The 13,690-nt window shown below is 36.2% G+C and overlaps 1 protein-coding gene across 4 annotated transcripts in view; it reads right to left on the reverse strand.

The window, feature by feature from the left end:
* The window catches only part of LOC131438781 (tubulin polyglutamylase TTLL5), an 87,377-nt gene that overhangs the window by 33,847 nt on the left and 39,840 nt on the right, over positions 1–13,690 (reverse strand). For 3 of the 4 annotated variants that reach the window (XM_058609050.1, XM_058609041.1, XM_058609068.1), the window contains exon 3: positions 3,301–3,385. The gene's annotated coding sequence lies outside the window, so the exon portion shown is untranslated. Of the gene's footprint in view, positions 1–3,300; positions 3,386–3,586; positions 3,831–13,690 lie in introns of all 4 variants that reach the window. The other variant, XM_058609059.1, reaches the window with a different exon arrangement.

Here is a 13,690-nt window from a genome sequence, read left to right on the forward strand (position 1 = left end):
TTTAAAATGAAAATATCTATGTTAGATTAAGAGTGTAATTATATAGCAATAGTTGGTGCGATAATTTTTATTTTATAAAAGACAAAATTCTAAATAAAAAATATTAAAGTATTTACAAATTTATGGGCGACCTAACGTTTTGTTTCACGGTGAGAGGCGTGCGTGAGCGAGGATGATGTGTGCAAGTTTATCTGTCAAAATGCAAGGAAAAACAAATTTCCACTTATAAAATCATTATTATAAAACATCATTATTTTCGTGTGAGAAAAATTATTTTCCTCCTCTGTGTTTTTTGCAGCATCCAAGATTCTGTTTCAATGAAACAATGAAAATTTTCAGTTCTAAATTCAATATGTTAGAAAATGTAAAAATCAAATGATTTGATTTGTTGCGTACATTATGAAATGTCACTTAAAATATCGTACAGATGCGCAAACCTAATCGAATATGCGATACTATTATAAAAAATAGCTCATAAAATCAAAAATGATTACTCAAAACAAAAGAAAATAAAATTTCTCACATTTTCTACTGAACAGTTCATGTCACAGATGTAGATCTGTGTCCCACGAAAAATTTCGAAATCTATCAAACCGTTTTTTTATTATTGCATTTTTAAATTCGAAATTTTTCGTGGGACACCCTGTACAAAAAATTGATATTATACGAGTTTCCCATAACAGCCTGTGTTATGAAACTTACAGGTGACTTAAGTCTACATATGACACAATTCTTAGAACGTAATCCGTGAAACGACTGAATTTTACAAGAATGATATTAATATACGCCCGTATGTCAAGCAAACGTGTAAATTTACATGTTTTAGCACTTAAAAGTATGTCAGAATGAATTAAATATAAGTTATATTTACTGTAAAATTGAGTTATCTTTGACGCTCATATATGTCGGTCTCAGAAGGCGTAAATTTACACGATGTTTTCTAGGTGTGTGATTTAAATAATGAAACTTAGATGGCGGGTAGGGTGAAATTAGTTTTGCGTGAGATAGCCAATAGTATTTACCTATCTTTCGCACGTTACGGACTCATATGAGTTTATTTTGGCGGCATTCATTTAGTAAAGAAGGCACAAACTCGAACTGTTGCTTACGTAGCTTTATAAACTCATGTATTTGTTTGGTGATAAACTCAACCACAGAGAACAGACATCCAAGTCAATGTGTGTAAAAAATTTCACGGTTGTTTGGCAAAGTCATCATCAAGTAACAAAACGAACTTGAATACAATGGTAATTCATGCGTGCAAAGTCGTGCGAAACGAAGTAACGCTTGTAACGCTTCGTATAACTCATAAAAAGCAACGCATGTAACGCTTCGTAACGCTTGAAACTTATGAAAAGTAACGCTTGTGACGTACAAACGAATAACGCTTGTAACTTACAAAAGAGTAACGCTTGTACAGCTTCGTAACGTCATAACTCACAACAAATTACGCTTCGTAACGTCTACAGCATACAAAAAAGTAACGCATGTACCGCTTCGTAACATTTATAACTTACAAAAAAGTAACGCTCCGTAATATCTACAACTTATTAAAACATAACGCATGTAACCCATGTAAAGTATCAAAACGCCTATAACTCACAAAAAGTAACACATGTAACGCTTCGTAACGCCTATAGCTTACCAAAAAGTAACGCATGTAACGCCTATACCCACAAAAAAGTTAGACATGTAGCGCTTCGTAATGCCTATAACTCACGAAATAGTAACGCAAGTAACGCTTTGTAATGCTTGTAACTTACTAGAAATTAAAGCATATAACGATTTGTAACGCCTATAACTTACAAATTCATAACGCACATAACTTATAAAAAAGTACGGCAAGTAACGCTTCGTAGCGCCTGTAACTCACAAAAAGTAACGCATGTAACGCTTCGTAACACCTATAACTTACAAAAAAGTTACGCATGTATCGCTTCGTATCGTCTATAGCTTTCAAAAACGTAACGCATGTAACGCTTCGCAACGTCTATAAATTACAAAAAGTAACGCATATAACGCTTCGTAATGTTTATAACTCACAAAAAAGTAACGCATGCAACTATTCGTAAGGTCTGTTACATACAAAAATGTAACGCTGCGTAACACCTATAATTAACAAAAGAGCGACGTTTGTAACACTTCGTAATACCTATAACTTTTTCAAAAATAACACGTCGTAACTCGTTTACCGTATAACGGTTTTGAACATTAATAATTTCCACAAACTAACTCGTATGATTTGTAACCCTCAATTTAAAATAATTTTCGTATGCAACGCTTTCTAGCTTCTTTAACTTATTGTAACACTTTCCATCTCACGATAATATCGAGTGAAACGCCTCGTCAAATGGAACATTTTTCTCATATTGGGGACAGGTATAGTGTGATGGGTAAGTCGATGCCTTTCACACAACCCGCCTGGCTTCGATTCTCAACCTCCGCACATAGTGTCAGAAAGTTTTTCTATGTTCCCGAGGAGGCGAATGACTTCAAGGTTAAAACCTCTATAAACGGAACAATAGAAATTCCATAGTACCTTTGCTCAGATAGGCCTCAAAAAACTTCGTAACAAACATAGCTTCAAAAACTACTATTTTATGTACAGCTGTTTTTGTCATTTATTTTACACCGGTACCATCCACCATTTTATGTACTTTTGACTCTGTTTTGTTCTTGAACCCGATTATTAATTGAATGGGTTAGTAAACGTTGAAAATATACTAAACCATATCAGCACGGATATCGGACAATTCGCATTTTTGTCAACCCCTGGCAAATCGATGCTTACTGAACAAATTACTGTTTTCATTCACCCTTCAAATCAGTTTAATTCTAAATGAGAGAGTCCTGACGTTCGTTAATAGTTGCTTGTTCTCCTACAGCACATACAGCATAAACGAAAATTGGAAAATTTTCCATAATGAAAGAAATAATCCGTCAATTAAAGCACACTTTCGAGTATAGTGCAGTGCTAATTGTTTTTCTTTGGTTTCAGTTTGTTTTCAACGAGGGAAAGTACTGATTGAACGCACACTCATAATAAATACTACGATAAGATTCAATTCTGCTAAGATATCTAATATTCAATAAGTAAACATCATTAACGAATCTATCTTAGTTCCAAGATCCCATATAGTGTTACACGATTGAAAAAGCCTGTTACGCACTAATAAATATTATACTCATTCTCATTTGAATAAACATAATTATGTCACCTAAAATATAGATGTCAAGGACTATACCGAAAACGAATCAAACCATTCGGTTTTCCCCGAAATAAAAATTAATCAAACTTACCGCCAACACTACGCAGATGATGGCGAGCCTAGAAGGTCCAGAGAAAAGCGTACGTCATTTCTGCTAATTAGTATTTATCGATTGCCTGTAAGAAATGAAAAAAAAAGAAATTCTTTGAAACACCGTTAGATTTCGTCGCTGTATCCGAATCGGAATAATTTATTCATATTAGTTCTAGGGCGGTGTAGCACTTGGTGTCTATACAAGTCCAAGCAAAAGTCCCGGTCGTGAAATGAATAATCAAGTACCGTTCGAAAAAAAAAATAAAAGAAATGCTACCAGTTACCGGTTTCGCAGATCAGTGTCATAAATCAATAACTACTCGAAGTGTACAAAGTCATTAATATTCCGCACACGTGATGTTCGTCCGTTGGCATAATTGGTTGAAGTGCTAGGGGAATGCTAAAGTTGTTGGAATTCATTAGTGATTTCGTATCGATGATACCAGAGCGTACCGCCTCCGAATGTCGATACTAATGGAACGGTCGCAATACGGAAAGGTTCCATTATGTAGGCTGGAATGCTGCTATCTAAAAGAATGTTTGTCGGAGAGAAAACGATACAATTATTCCAAAAGTAAGAACAGAACAATATTCATAAGAGTACAACTACTGGGTATTATTACAAATAAAAGCATACTAATATCCTGTCGTTGAAAATATAAAAATCTCTTTATTCCATTGAAATATAGCATATTTTTCCGTTGATTTCTTGTTTTTTACACATGTTTAGATAGATTCATTCGGGTCTATTAAAAACTTTTCCAGTAATTTACAAAAGCGTATTTCAACACTTACGTTTTTTATTCGGTAAAATTTCAGGATCCGAAAATATCGGCAATAATATATTTGAATTTGATAATTAAACTTCAGTGAGAAAAAAGAATGCATATAAAAAGAGCGGAATGTCGGTTACGTCTCTTATTCGATCATAGCTTCGGAACAAAAAGTGTTTGCCATGAGCATTGCGAACTTATCAAATAATCAAATAGTAGCTCTCAAACGAGTCGTCAATTATGTCTTCTATGAGATTATATGTCCTGGATCGGGAATATTAGCCATAGCTCTTCCAAATTTGATCAATCTCATAATTATAATTTTAACCCTAAAACGCTCTCGCGATTTTTTCCTATACGTTAACGCTCTTTAGAGTGAATTACAAATCCAGAATTTTTCTACGAAATATATTTTTCCATAAAACTGAAATCACTGAATAAAGTACGTCAAAATTCTCTTTTTACTTTAATTTTGACACAACTCCAACATTTCACAACCGATTTCGAACATTTTTGTGACATTGTAAAGGTTTTGAAATTGTTATTTTTTATGAATGATAAATGTTTTCCTAGCCAGTTAATAGTTGTATCTAATCCGATATATTTGTGAGGTTATTGAGCAACAAATGTAAGTTTTTTAACGCCCTATGTAGGTCCCGGGTTGGCGGTTCAATGCATAGGACGCTGGTCTTACAAGCCAGCTGTCGTATGTTCGAGCCCCGACCTCGAAGGATTCTTAGTATCAGTAGGATCCATAGTACTAGCCATGCTATGATTCTGTACGCTATGAATCGGCTGCTGAAGTCTGTTGAAACAGAAAGGCCAAATTCCACGAAAGGAATATAATGCCAAGACTGTGACTTTTGTAGGATGAGCTATTGTCACAGAGAACAGACATCCAAGCCAACACAAACATTTTCAAAAAAGCTGTGTAAAGCATACAAGTAAAAATCCGTTTAAAACCACCGTTGCGCACGACTTTGCACGCATGAATTACCATTGTATGAAAGCTCGAACGCAAGAACCCATAAGGGATTACTGGACTGCTCGTAGCGCCTCTACAGGAAAATTGCTACTTGGTGATTACTTTTCAAAACAATCGTTAAATTTCTTACACAAATTGAAATCTCTACTTGGATTTCTGTTCTCTGTGCTATTGTATATTACTTATGCAAAATATAGCAAGGTAGGCTTCAGAGGATGAGAAATCATGTGCTGTAAGTTATTAAACATTGGTGTTGCATGGTATTAAAATTATAACATATTGCAGTATAGCGAATGTATTTTGTCTCTTTTATTCGTGAAGTCAAAAAAATCGACATCGCTTCACTCGTAAATACTACTATTTTATTGATTTTTATATCTAATATTTATTTACAAGATAGATCCCCGACTTCCGTTTCTGGAAATAGTGGTCACAAACCCTGAACTGAACGATTTTTACAAGCTTTATTTTCATATGAAAGGTCTTATGATTCCGTTAAGGATTTGCTCTCGTACAGTTGCAAAAATAACTCAAAATAGTGCATTTTGAAATATAGTTCTTGTCCATCTCTGGATTCCATACATAACTTCTGAATATCATCCGAATCTGACTTCCGGCTCCGAAATTACAAGGTGATGTGTGTTCGGTACCTACATGCGATGATTGTTCGGTAGGTACGGAAGAACACAACACCGCTTCTACGAACGAAGTACGCTGTGTGCGATTTCGTACACGTGGTAAAGAGAGGTCTTATTAGTATATAACCAAACAAATGAACGGTGACCAAAGACATCATATTAACAAGATATTCAGCTCTCACATTCCCCGAACAAATCATTGGCAACATTCTTTTTTGCTAGCATGGCGCCCTCGAGCGAGTCCGCAGCGAATCTCGTACATAAAAGTAGTATAGAGAAATGTCATATAGAGTACGACAAAATATAGTACGAAATTTTCGATGCAGATTGTAAAACTATTTAAACTTGTAGGCCTGGCTATTTAATGGCCCTAAAAACTTACTGACAGTCTTCCGATTCCGGTTCCGGAAACAGTTATCCAAATGTCCAATATGAGACTTGCTACGATTTCTCGTGAAATAGTAATAAGAAAGGCACCATCACACCACTAAGTGAATTAAAAGCTGGAAGTGGGATCTGAATAAATATCTAATCAATAGGAAGCACAGGGATTATAACAGATTTTATTTTAATCAAAATATGCGGAAAATATTCCAGTTTCTGAGAATTGCATTTTTTTTAGTTTTTTACACATTTAACCTCGTTACTCTGGAACCAGAAATTGGATTTGGTTGAAATGTGATTACTTACTACATCTTTAATTTAAATTTAGGTTTAAGAAAATTGATCCAGCGGTCTTTGAGAACGAGGAACTCGTGTATTTTTTACCTTTATATATATATATATATATATATATATATATATATATATATATATATATATATATATATATATATATATATATATATATATATATATATATATATATATATATATATATATATATATATATATATATATATATATATATATAGATATATATATATATATATATATATATATATATATATATATATATATATATATATATATATATATATATATATATATATATATACCAATAAATTCAGCGCGACGAACTGAACAAATGTCCGTGTGTGTGTCTGTATGTGTGTTGTAAACTATGAGGTCGAGATCTCAGAGATAGCTGGACCGATTTTGATCAAACTAGTCGCAAATGCAAGGTCTCTCCGTCAACCTGAACGCTGTAGAATGGTTTTGAGATCGGATGCTTACTTTTTGAGTTATACGAAGTTTTATGTCAAAACTTAATGTTATTTTGCCTCGGACCGATTCTAGCACGGTTCGTTTTTGGCAACATAATCGTTCGAATATGACATATGGGTGTTGGGTGCTATGTTCTTCTAGCATTTATTGCAGTACGTAGTTTAAAACAATATAATTATGGAATTGCTTTCAACTCGAAAATGCTGCCATCATCTGGTTTACGATGATGACATATACCATTCGAATCAGTTCGTCGAGATAAGCAAATGCGTGTGTGATAAATAATTTCACTCAATTTTTTCGAAGATGACTCAACCGTTTTCTACAAACTCAGATTCATATGAAAAGCCGTATACTCCTACATAAGGTTACTGGTACACATTCTTTTGGGTACTTAGAAACAAATGTTTGTAACAGTATAAAAAATCGTGTTTTATGTTGCTCCCAAGTATTTCTTTGCCAGACAGCGCTTAATACTTCTACTGCTGGAATATGGGAAAAAGTCGCTTACACAAAAATTTCGATATCTCCATTAAAAATGGACGGAATTTAACAATCTATGGCACGTTGGATATCTATTACCTTGTGGAATCTAAGTATAGAAACATATTCTGTTTTCAAGGTCAATTGTATAATTCAAAAAGTAAAAATCCGATCTTAAAACCATTAAATAGCGTTCAGGGTGACGGGGAAATCTCCATCCATTTGATCTCTGAGATCTCGACCTCTTAGTTGACAACACACATACAGACACACACACATACACACACACACACACACACACACACACACACACACACACACACACACACACACACACACACACGGACATTTGCTCAGTTCGTCGAGCTGAGTCAATAGGTATATGACATTCGGCCCCTTTTCCGGGCCTCGGAAAATTTTTCTAAAGTTTGAGCGAATTCTATACCAATTTTTTATATTTATAAAAAGAAGGTAAAAAGTGATCGGGATTAGCTGAAATTATACAGAGAATTCCTAGATGATCAGACCTGGGACTGATACTGTGTTCACATTAGCGCTGATATCACTTGATATACCGAGATGATATGCATATCATGTCGAAGTGTTCACATATGATCGAAATGATATCGTTTGACAATCAAGTTGTCATATTGAATGTTTCCATTTGAAGTAAGATCAATAATATTGCTTTTCTCTTCTACAATTGGAAATCTAAGAATCGATTATTAATTTTTTTTCTCGAAATGAAACTAGATCTCGACGTTTTGTGCAAATCTAAGACATTTGGCATCAAGGAAAATAGATAAATCATCGGTTGGAAAATTAATGTTAAGATTTAGGAACAGAATTAGCTTACTTAGATAAAACAACGCTCATCTTCCACGCATCGTGAACCGTCCTCTAATCAGATTCATAGTAAATTTAAATAACTTTGCACAGAGTGAGAATAATATGGTATAACCAGTAGTCAAGTACGATTAGATATTACATCACAGTTACTTTATGATATTATGAGCGTGAAAGATACGAAGTAACTCTTTTCAATCGCTGTATATTTTCTCTTTAAAACCTGAAATCTGTACCCGGCGATTAGCAGGATTGTTAGTGTTAGTGAAAATGTAGCTGTTCAATTTTGTTTCATCCACCGACGTAGTCCAAAAAGTTTACTCTTTCGTTCTATTGATGTGTACACCATTACTTGCAATCCATAGCCTGTCAATTGAAACACCGGAGCTCCAACTAAAACAACTTCTGGTATAAATTACCGGTTTCGCATGTTCAAATATACCGGCAATTTTCTCGCTTTTCCTTCGTACACTTTTCTAAACTTCTCACATAAATCACGTAATCGACATTCTGCAGGTGCGTGGACGTGGTTATTTTGTGTTTCATCGTTCCCGTCCGTTACCGATTTATTTACATTTTACTTTGATTGGGTAAAAAAAAACAAAAACCATTACGAAGTTTACGTTCGAAGGCCTGCAACTAAGGGTAATTGCATTGCCGTGCAACACTGCACCACCACCGATGATACAGTTTGGTTTGATTTATTAGGTGCAGTCATAATATTGTCGGAAACGTAACATATTACCTGTAAACATAATAATTCATCCCATCCCGCTTGGCTCAACAAGGAATTATCACGTCGCCGACGAGATCTAATTTTCTCCGTCTCGTTCGCGCACACGACAGAATCTACAGGAATCCCGATTGGGAATCAAACTGTACATTCATCCTATCGAATCATATTAAATACGCGAACCGGAAGCTTCCACTTTTGATCGGAACCCCGGAATATGGTAGAAATCGACTGTTATCGGACCGAAAAACTCATGACCCGATGAGTTCGGCACCGAAGAGCACCGACTCGTCATCCGGCGTGTGATTGATTGTGATGTGAAAATCAAATTGGATAATGAAGGCAAGTGAGTTTGCCATCACTTCCGCTGTGCATGTTCTTGGCTTCTACTCGGAAGTGAACAATTTGGTTATTCGGCTATTTTTCGTGTTGGACGAAGAATTCCACAAATTGATTGGATAGCTGAATGTCATACTTTCTAGTCGCAAAATGTATAGTACACTAATTCATTCAACATAATTAGAAAAAATCAGTTCGATAGTCATTCCCTGTCTCAAAACAAACATTGCCAATGTTCAGTTCGGGATCGCGGAGAAACTAGGCAAACACACATTTTTAGGGGTCCGCCGCTCGGTTCTAGTACCTAGATATGTGCAGACAGAGTCGGTAAATAGTTCAACAATGAATTGTATCGTCGTCGCCGTCGGTGTGCGAGGGTCGTCCGCCACCATTCTCCACCTCCACCAACGGATCGGCGGAGGCCGTTAAGTCAGCGGAAATTTACTGCCGCAATCACGAACTTCCACGCTACTCTCTGCACTGACAGAAGAGCTTAACGCTCGATAGCACTTTTTACAATGCTAATGCCACATCGTGGATTTGGACTATTTCCGTCGGGTTTGGACTGTGATTGAGAATGGCCAGAATGTGGGACAAGTTCGTTTGCCTTGCGGGGCACTCGGTGGTATTTTTAAATTACGTGGCGTAGAAGCACGATACCGAAAAGTATCTATCTGTACGGTAATTGATTCAGTTTTAGCAGCAACTCGATATCTGTGCTAGTATGGTCAGAATAGAATTAGGTGATTTTTTTTTCTTCGCCGTGGCATCCACAATACATAGTACTTTAAACCTAATACATTTCGAATATCATATTAGTATGTCGGTGTTCATTAGTTAATCTAAACACTGTTTTTATCAAGCGATTTGCTATTATAAATTACATTATATAAAATACATTTATTTTGTACATGATCTTATAACTATTATTCATATAATAAAGCTGGCTATTGGTTGAACTCATGGAAGAGAAAGAGGTCTAACATAAAATAAAATTTAAATTGGAACTCCAATGGACTTAATGAAATAATAAAGAAGTTTCATGTAAGGAACGTCACGACAAGCAAGAATGTCGCGAACTGTGACATTGGATAGTCTACCTTTGGTACGCAAGGAATTTATTATTTGAGATCTGACATCACATCTGACTCCACGCATGTCCAAACAACATGGTCAATATCGCGATAACCTTCGCCACAAGCACAATGATTAGTCTCGGAAAGTCCAATTCGAAGGAGATGTGCATCTAACGTGTAGTGATTGGACATGAATCTGGACATCACACGAATGAAATCTCTACTCACATCCAGTCCCACGAACCATGCCTTTGTCGATATTTTAGGAATAATTGAGAGCATCCACCGACCCAGAACGTCTTGTTCCCAAGAAGCTTGCCAGCTGGGAAGTGTTCTTTGGCGAGACGCGCTATAGAATTCGTTGAAAGCAATTAATCTCTCATAAATTTCACCCTCAATAGCACCACATTTGGTTAAAATATCGGCTCTTTCATTGCCTAAAATGGAGCAATGAGCCGGGACCCAAAGAATTAGGTGATTTAGCCAACTAAAAGATTTTCTCAATTTTGCCCTAAGAGTTTTCTTCACTTGATTTTAATTAAAGCATTATTATTAGTATTGCCTGCCAAAAATTTATATATTTGTAGTTTTGCATTTGGTTTTCTAGAGATGTCCATAATTTTTGCAAGATACAACCGTGCTGAACGCAATACAATACAAGATGGAGTCCACTTCCCATCCAAAAGAGTAAAATAGTTTTTTTTTCAATTTGAAATATATTAACGTGTACCCTAAATAAAATATTGTCCCAGTGAAAACGCTCCACCGACATCACGCACGTGTTTCTAATTCTTCGTTTTAATTTCTCGAATAGGAGCCAAGTTCATCTCATAATCAATATTCAATGAAGGATTAAAATACACAAAGTATTCATGAATAGAAAAAAATTGATAGTAAAGTTTGAGTAGCGTTCAGCTCATTGCTATTGGACAACATGAAGTACATTGCACTGAGTTTATGCTTATGGTCAATGTTAATAAAAAGAATTACAATTGCGTCGGGTTAATTCCATTGCCAACATATAAGAAAAATAAATGATGCACATAAAATAATAAATAAAAAAAATGATGTACATTGCGCCGAGTTAATCTCATGGTCAATGTTGAAAAATTAATAAGAGGACAAAAAGTTTAGCTGAAAATATTCGAAAATATTTATTATAATTCATGAAAATCAATCACGTTTTGTTTCGCCGAAATGAAACTCATTCGAATCTTTTTGTCATTCTCATATAGAAAGGTTATGCAATCACTTGTTAAAGTGTTAAATCATTCGACACAGTTCATCGAGCTGAGCAATGTATGTGTGTGTGTGTGTGTGTGTGTGTGTGTGTGTGTGTGTGTGTGTGTGTGTGTGTGTGTGTGTGTGTGTGTGTGTGTGTGTGTGTGTGTGTGTGTGTGTGTGTGTGTGTGTGTGTGTGTGTGTGTGTGTGTGTGTGTGTGTGTGTGTGTGTGAGTGTGTGTGTGTCAAATAATCTCACTAGGTTTTCTCGGAGATGGCTGAACCGAAATGAATTGAAATGGAAGGTCTTACAGTCTCATATGTAATTCCTGAATATCGTCCGGATCCGACTTCCGATTCCGGAGTTATAGAGTAAAGTATGTTCATTATTGTACACCGTCACTTGAACCGGCGAAACAAAAACCGTAAATAAGTTCTAAACTGGTCTCAAAACTACACAAATCGATAGCTGGTGGAAATGCATATAATAGTGAACCCACTTCGTTTTCTAATAAATGGCCTAACCAGAAAACTGTTTCATTCTCTTTGTTATACTAGTTAATGCACAAACAATCCTTTCAAAAATCGAAGAGAAACATTTTAAATAGAATACCACCGTATTATATATGAGAAAGGCCTCATTACACAACTAGGTGGATAAAAGCAGGTTTTTTATACCATGCGCTGTGAATATACGAAGTTGTAAATGTTTGTTCCATATGCCAATATATACGTACCCACCGCATCCTAGTGTGCGGTACAGATGTAAAATTGCTCAATTAAATGTCCACAGAAATTTTGTATTGTAGCGCGAGAACGTGAGTGACTCGTCGAAATGATTTGATGCATGCCTTCGCCTATGTGTGTGTGATTGTTCTGCTGAGAACAAAAGCAACGTGTAAGGGCAAATTGCAGAGCGGTACGGCAGGAGGACTGCTGTGTTTCATTCGCTGGTTCATGATCACGAGCACCATCAGCTGATAATTGTACCCAGGACTGCCATATCCACAGATGTATAAATATTACATCACAGATCTTAGAGGAGAGACCTTCCTTTGAGCAATACTTTTTCGCAAAATTGTCAATTTTCGCTGTTTCACGCATTTTTTACTTTATTCTTTATCTATTGCTCATTAGTAGCGAGGTGTAGATATTGAGTTCAAGACTGCTTTATGTGACATCCCAAGGTGCCGTTGGTCATTCAGTAATAGCCGTTCAACCGAGAAGGTTGTGTATAGAAGCGTACAGTTTAATAACGCTGGTTAGTTTACACGTGTTAAATACGACAACGGTTGAACTACAGGTAGAGACCTGTTGGCAGCAGCCGTTAAAACGTAAAATCGTGCTGCATAAGAGAGCCCTAGTGCTGGGCCAAGCTGGTGAAGGAAACAACAAAGGGCGTTTCCCAAGCTCTACCCAGGCCACAATATACAGCCACAAGTGCTGAGCAGGAGAGTGCAAAGGCACATTGAAGAAGAAGAGTGCAAAGGCACACAGAAGCAGGAGAGTGCAAAAGCACACCGGTGCGAAGGCACTTCGGTGCAGAAGCATATCGGTGCGGAGCACAAGGAAGAAGGAGACAAGACAACTCGGTCTTTCCACTGCCATACAACACGCAGGTATACACCGGTGACCTGCGCTGGTTGCAGCTGGCGAAGACAAAAGTAAATCGGAAATCGAGTGGTGCTGGATGTCAGGTAGCAGTAGCATCACATCCAACAATCAGCATCCAACAAGAACATCTAGAGCAACGAGGATCTACACGGCAGTGCAACGGAGATAGACAACAATTTTAAGGTAGAAGTTTTTTCTTTTCCTTTTGATTGAGTACTGTGTAGTGTTGGTTTCATTTTTTATTTTAAAGTTTGATTAAAAATTTTAATGTGATGGATGAATCCATGGACGTAAATCCTAGCATGAATCCTATACCCCCACGAACGAAAAAATATCAGGAGAGCTCTTCTGGGCCTTGGATAGTCTTTTTTAGACGTATATCAAAGCCATTAAACATTTACCAAATTTCTAAAGGTTTGACATCACGATACTCTTCAATCAAAGAGATCATAAAAGTAAATAACGATAAAATTCGTGTTGTGGTAAATAATTTGAAACACGCGAATGATATTG

The sequence above is a fragment of the Malaya genurostris genome, chromosome 1 (assembly GCF_030247185.1).
Source record: "Malaya genurostris strain Urasoe2022 chromosome 1, Malgen_1.1, whole genome shotgun sequence".
Lineage (NCBI taxonomy): Eukaryota > Metazoa > Arthropoda > Insecta > Diptera > Culicidae > Malaya > Malaya genurostris.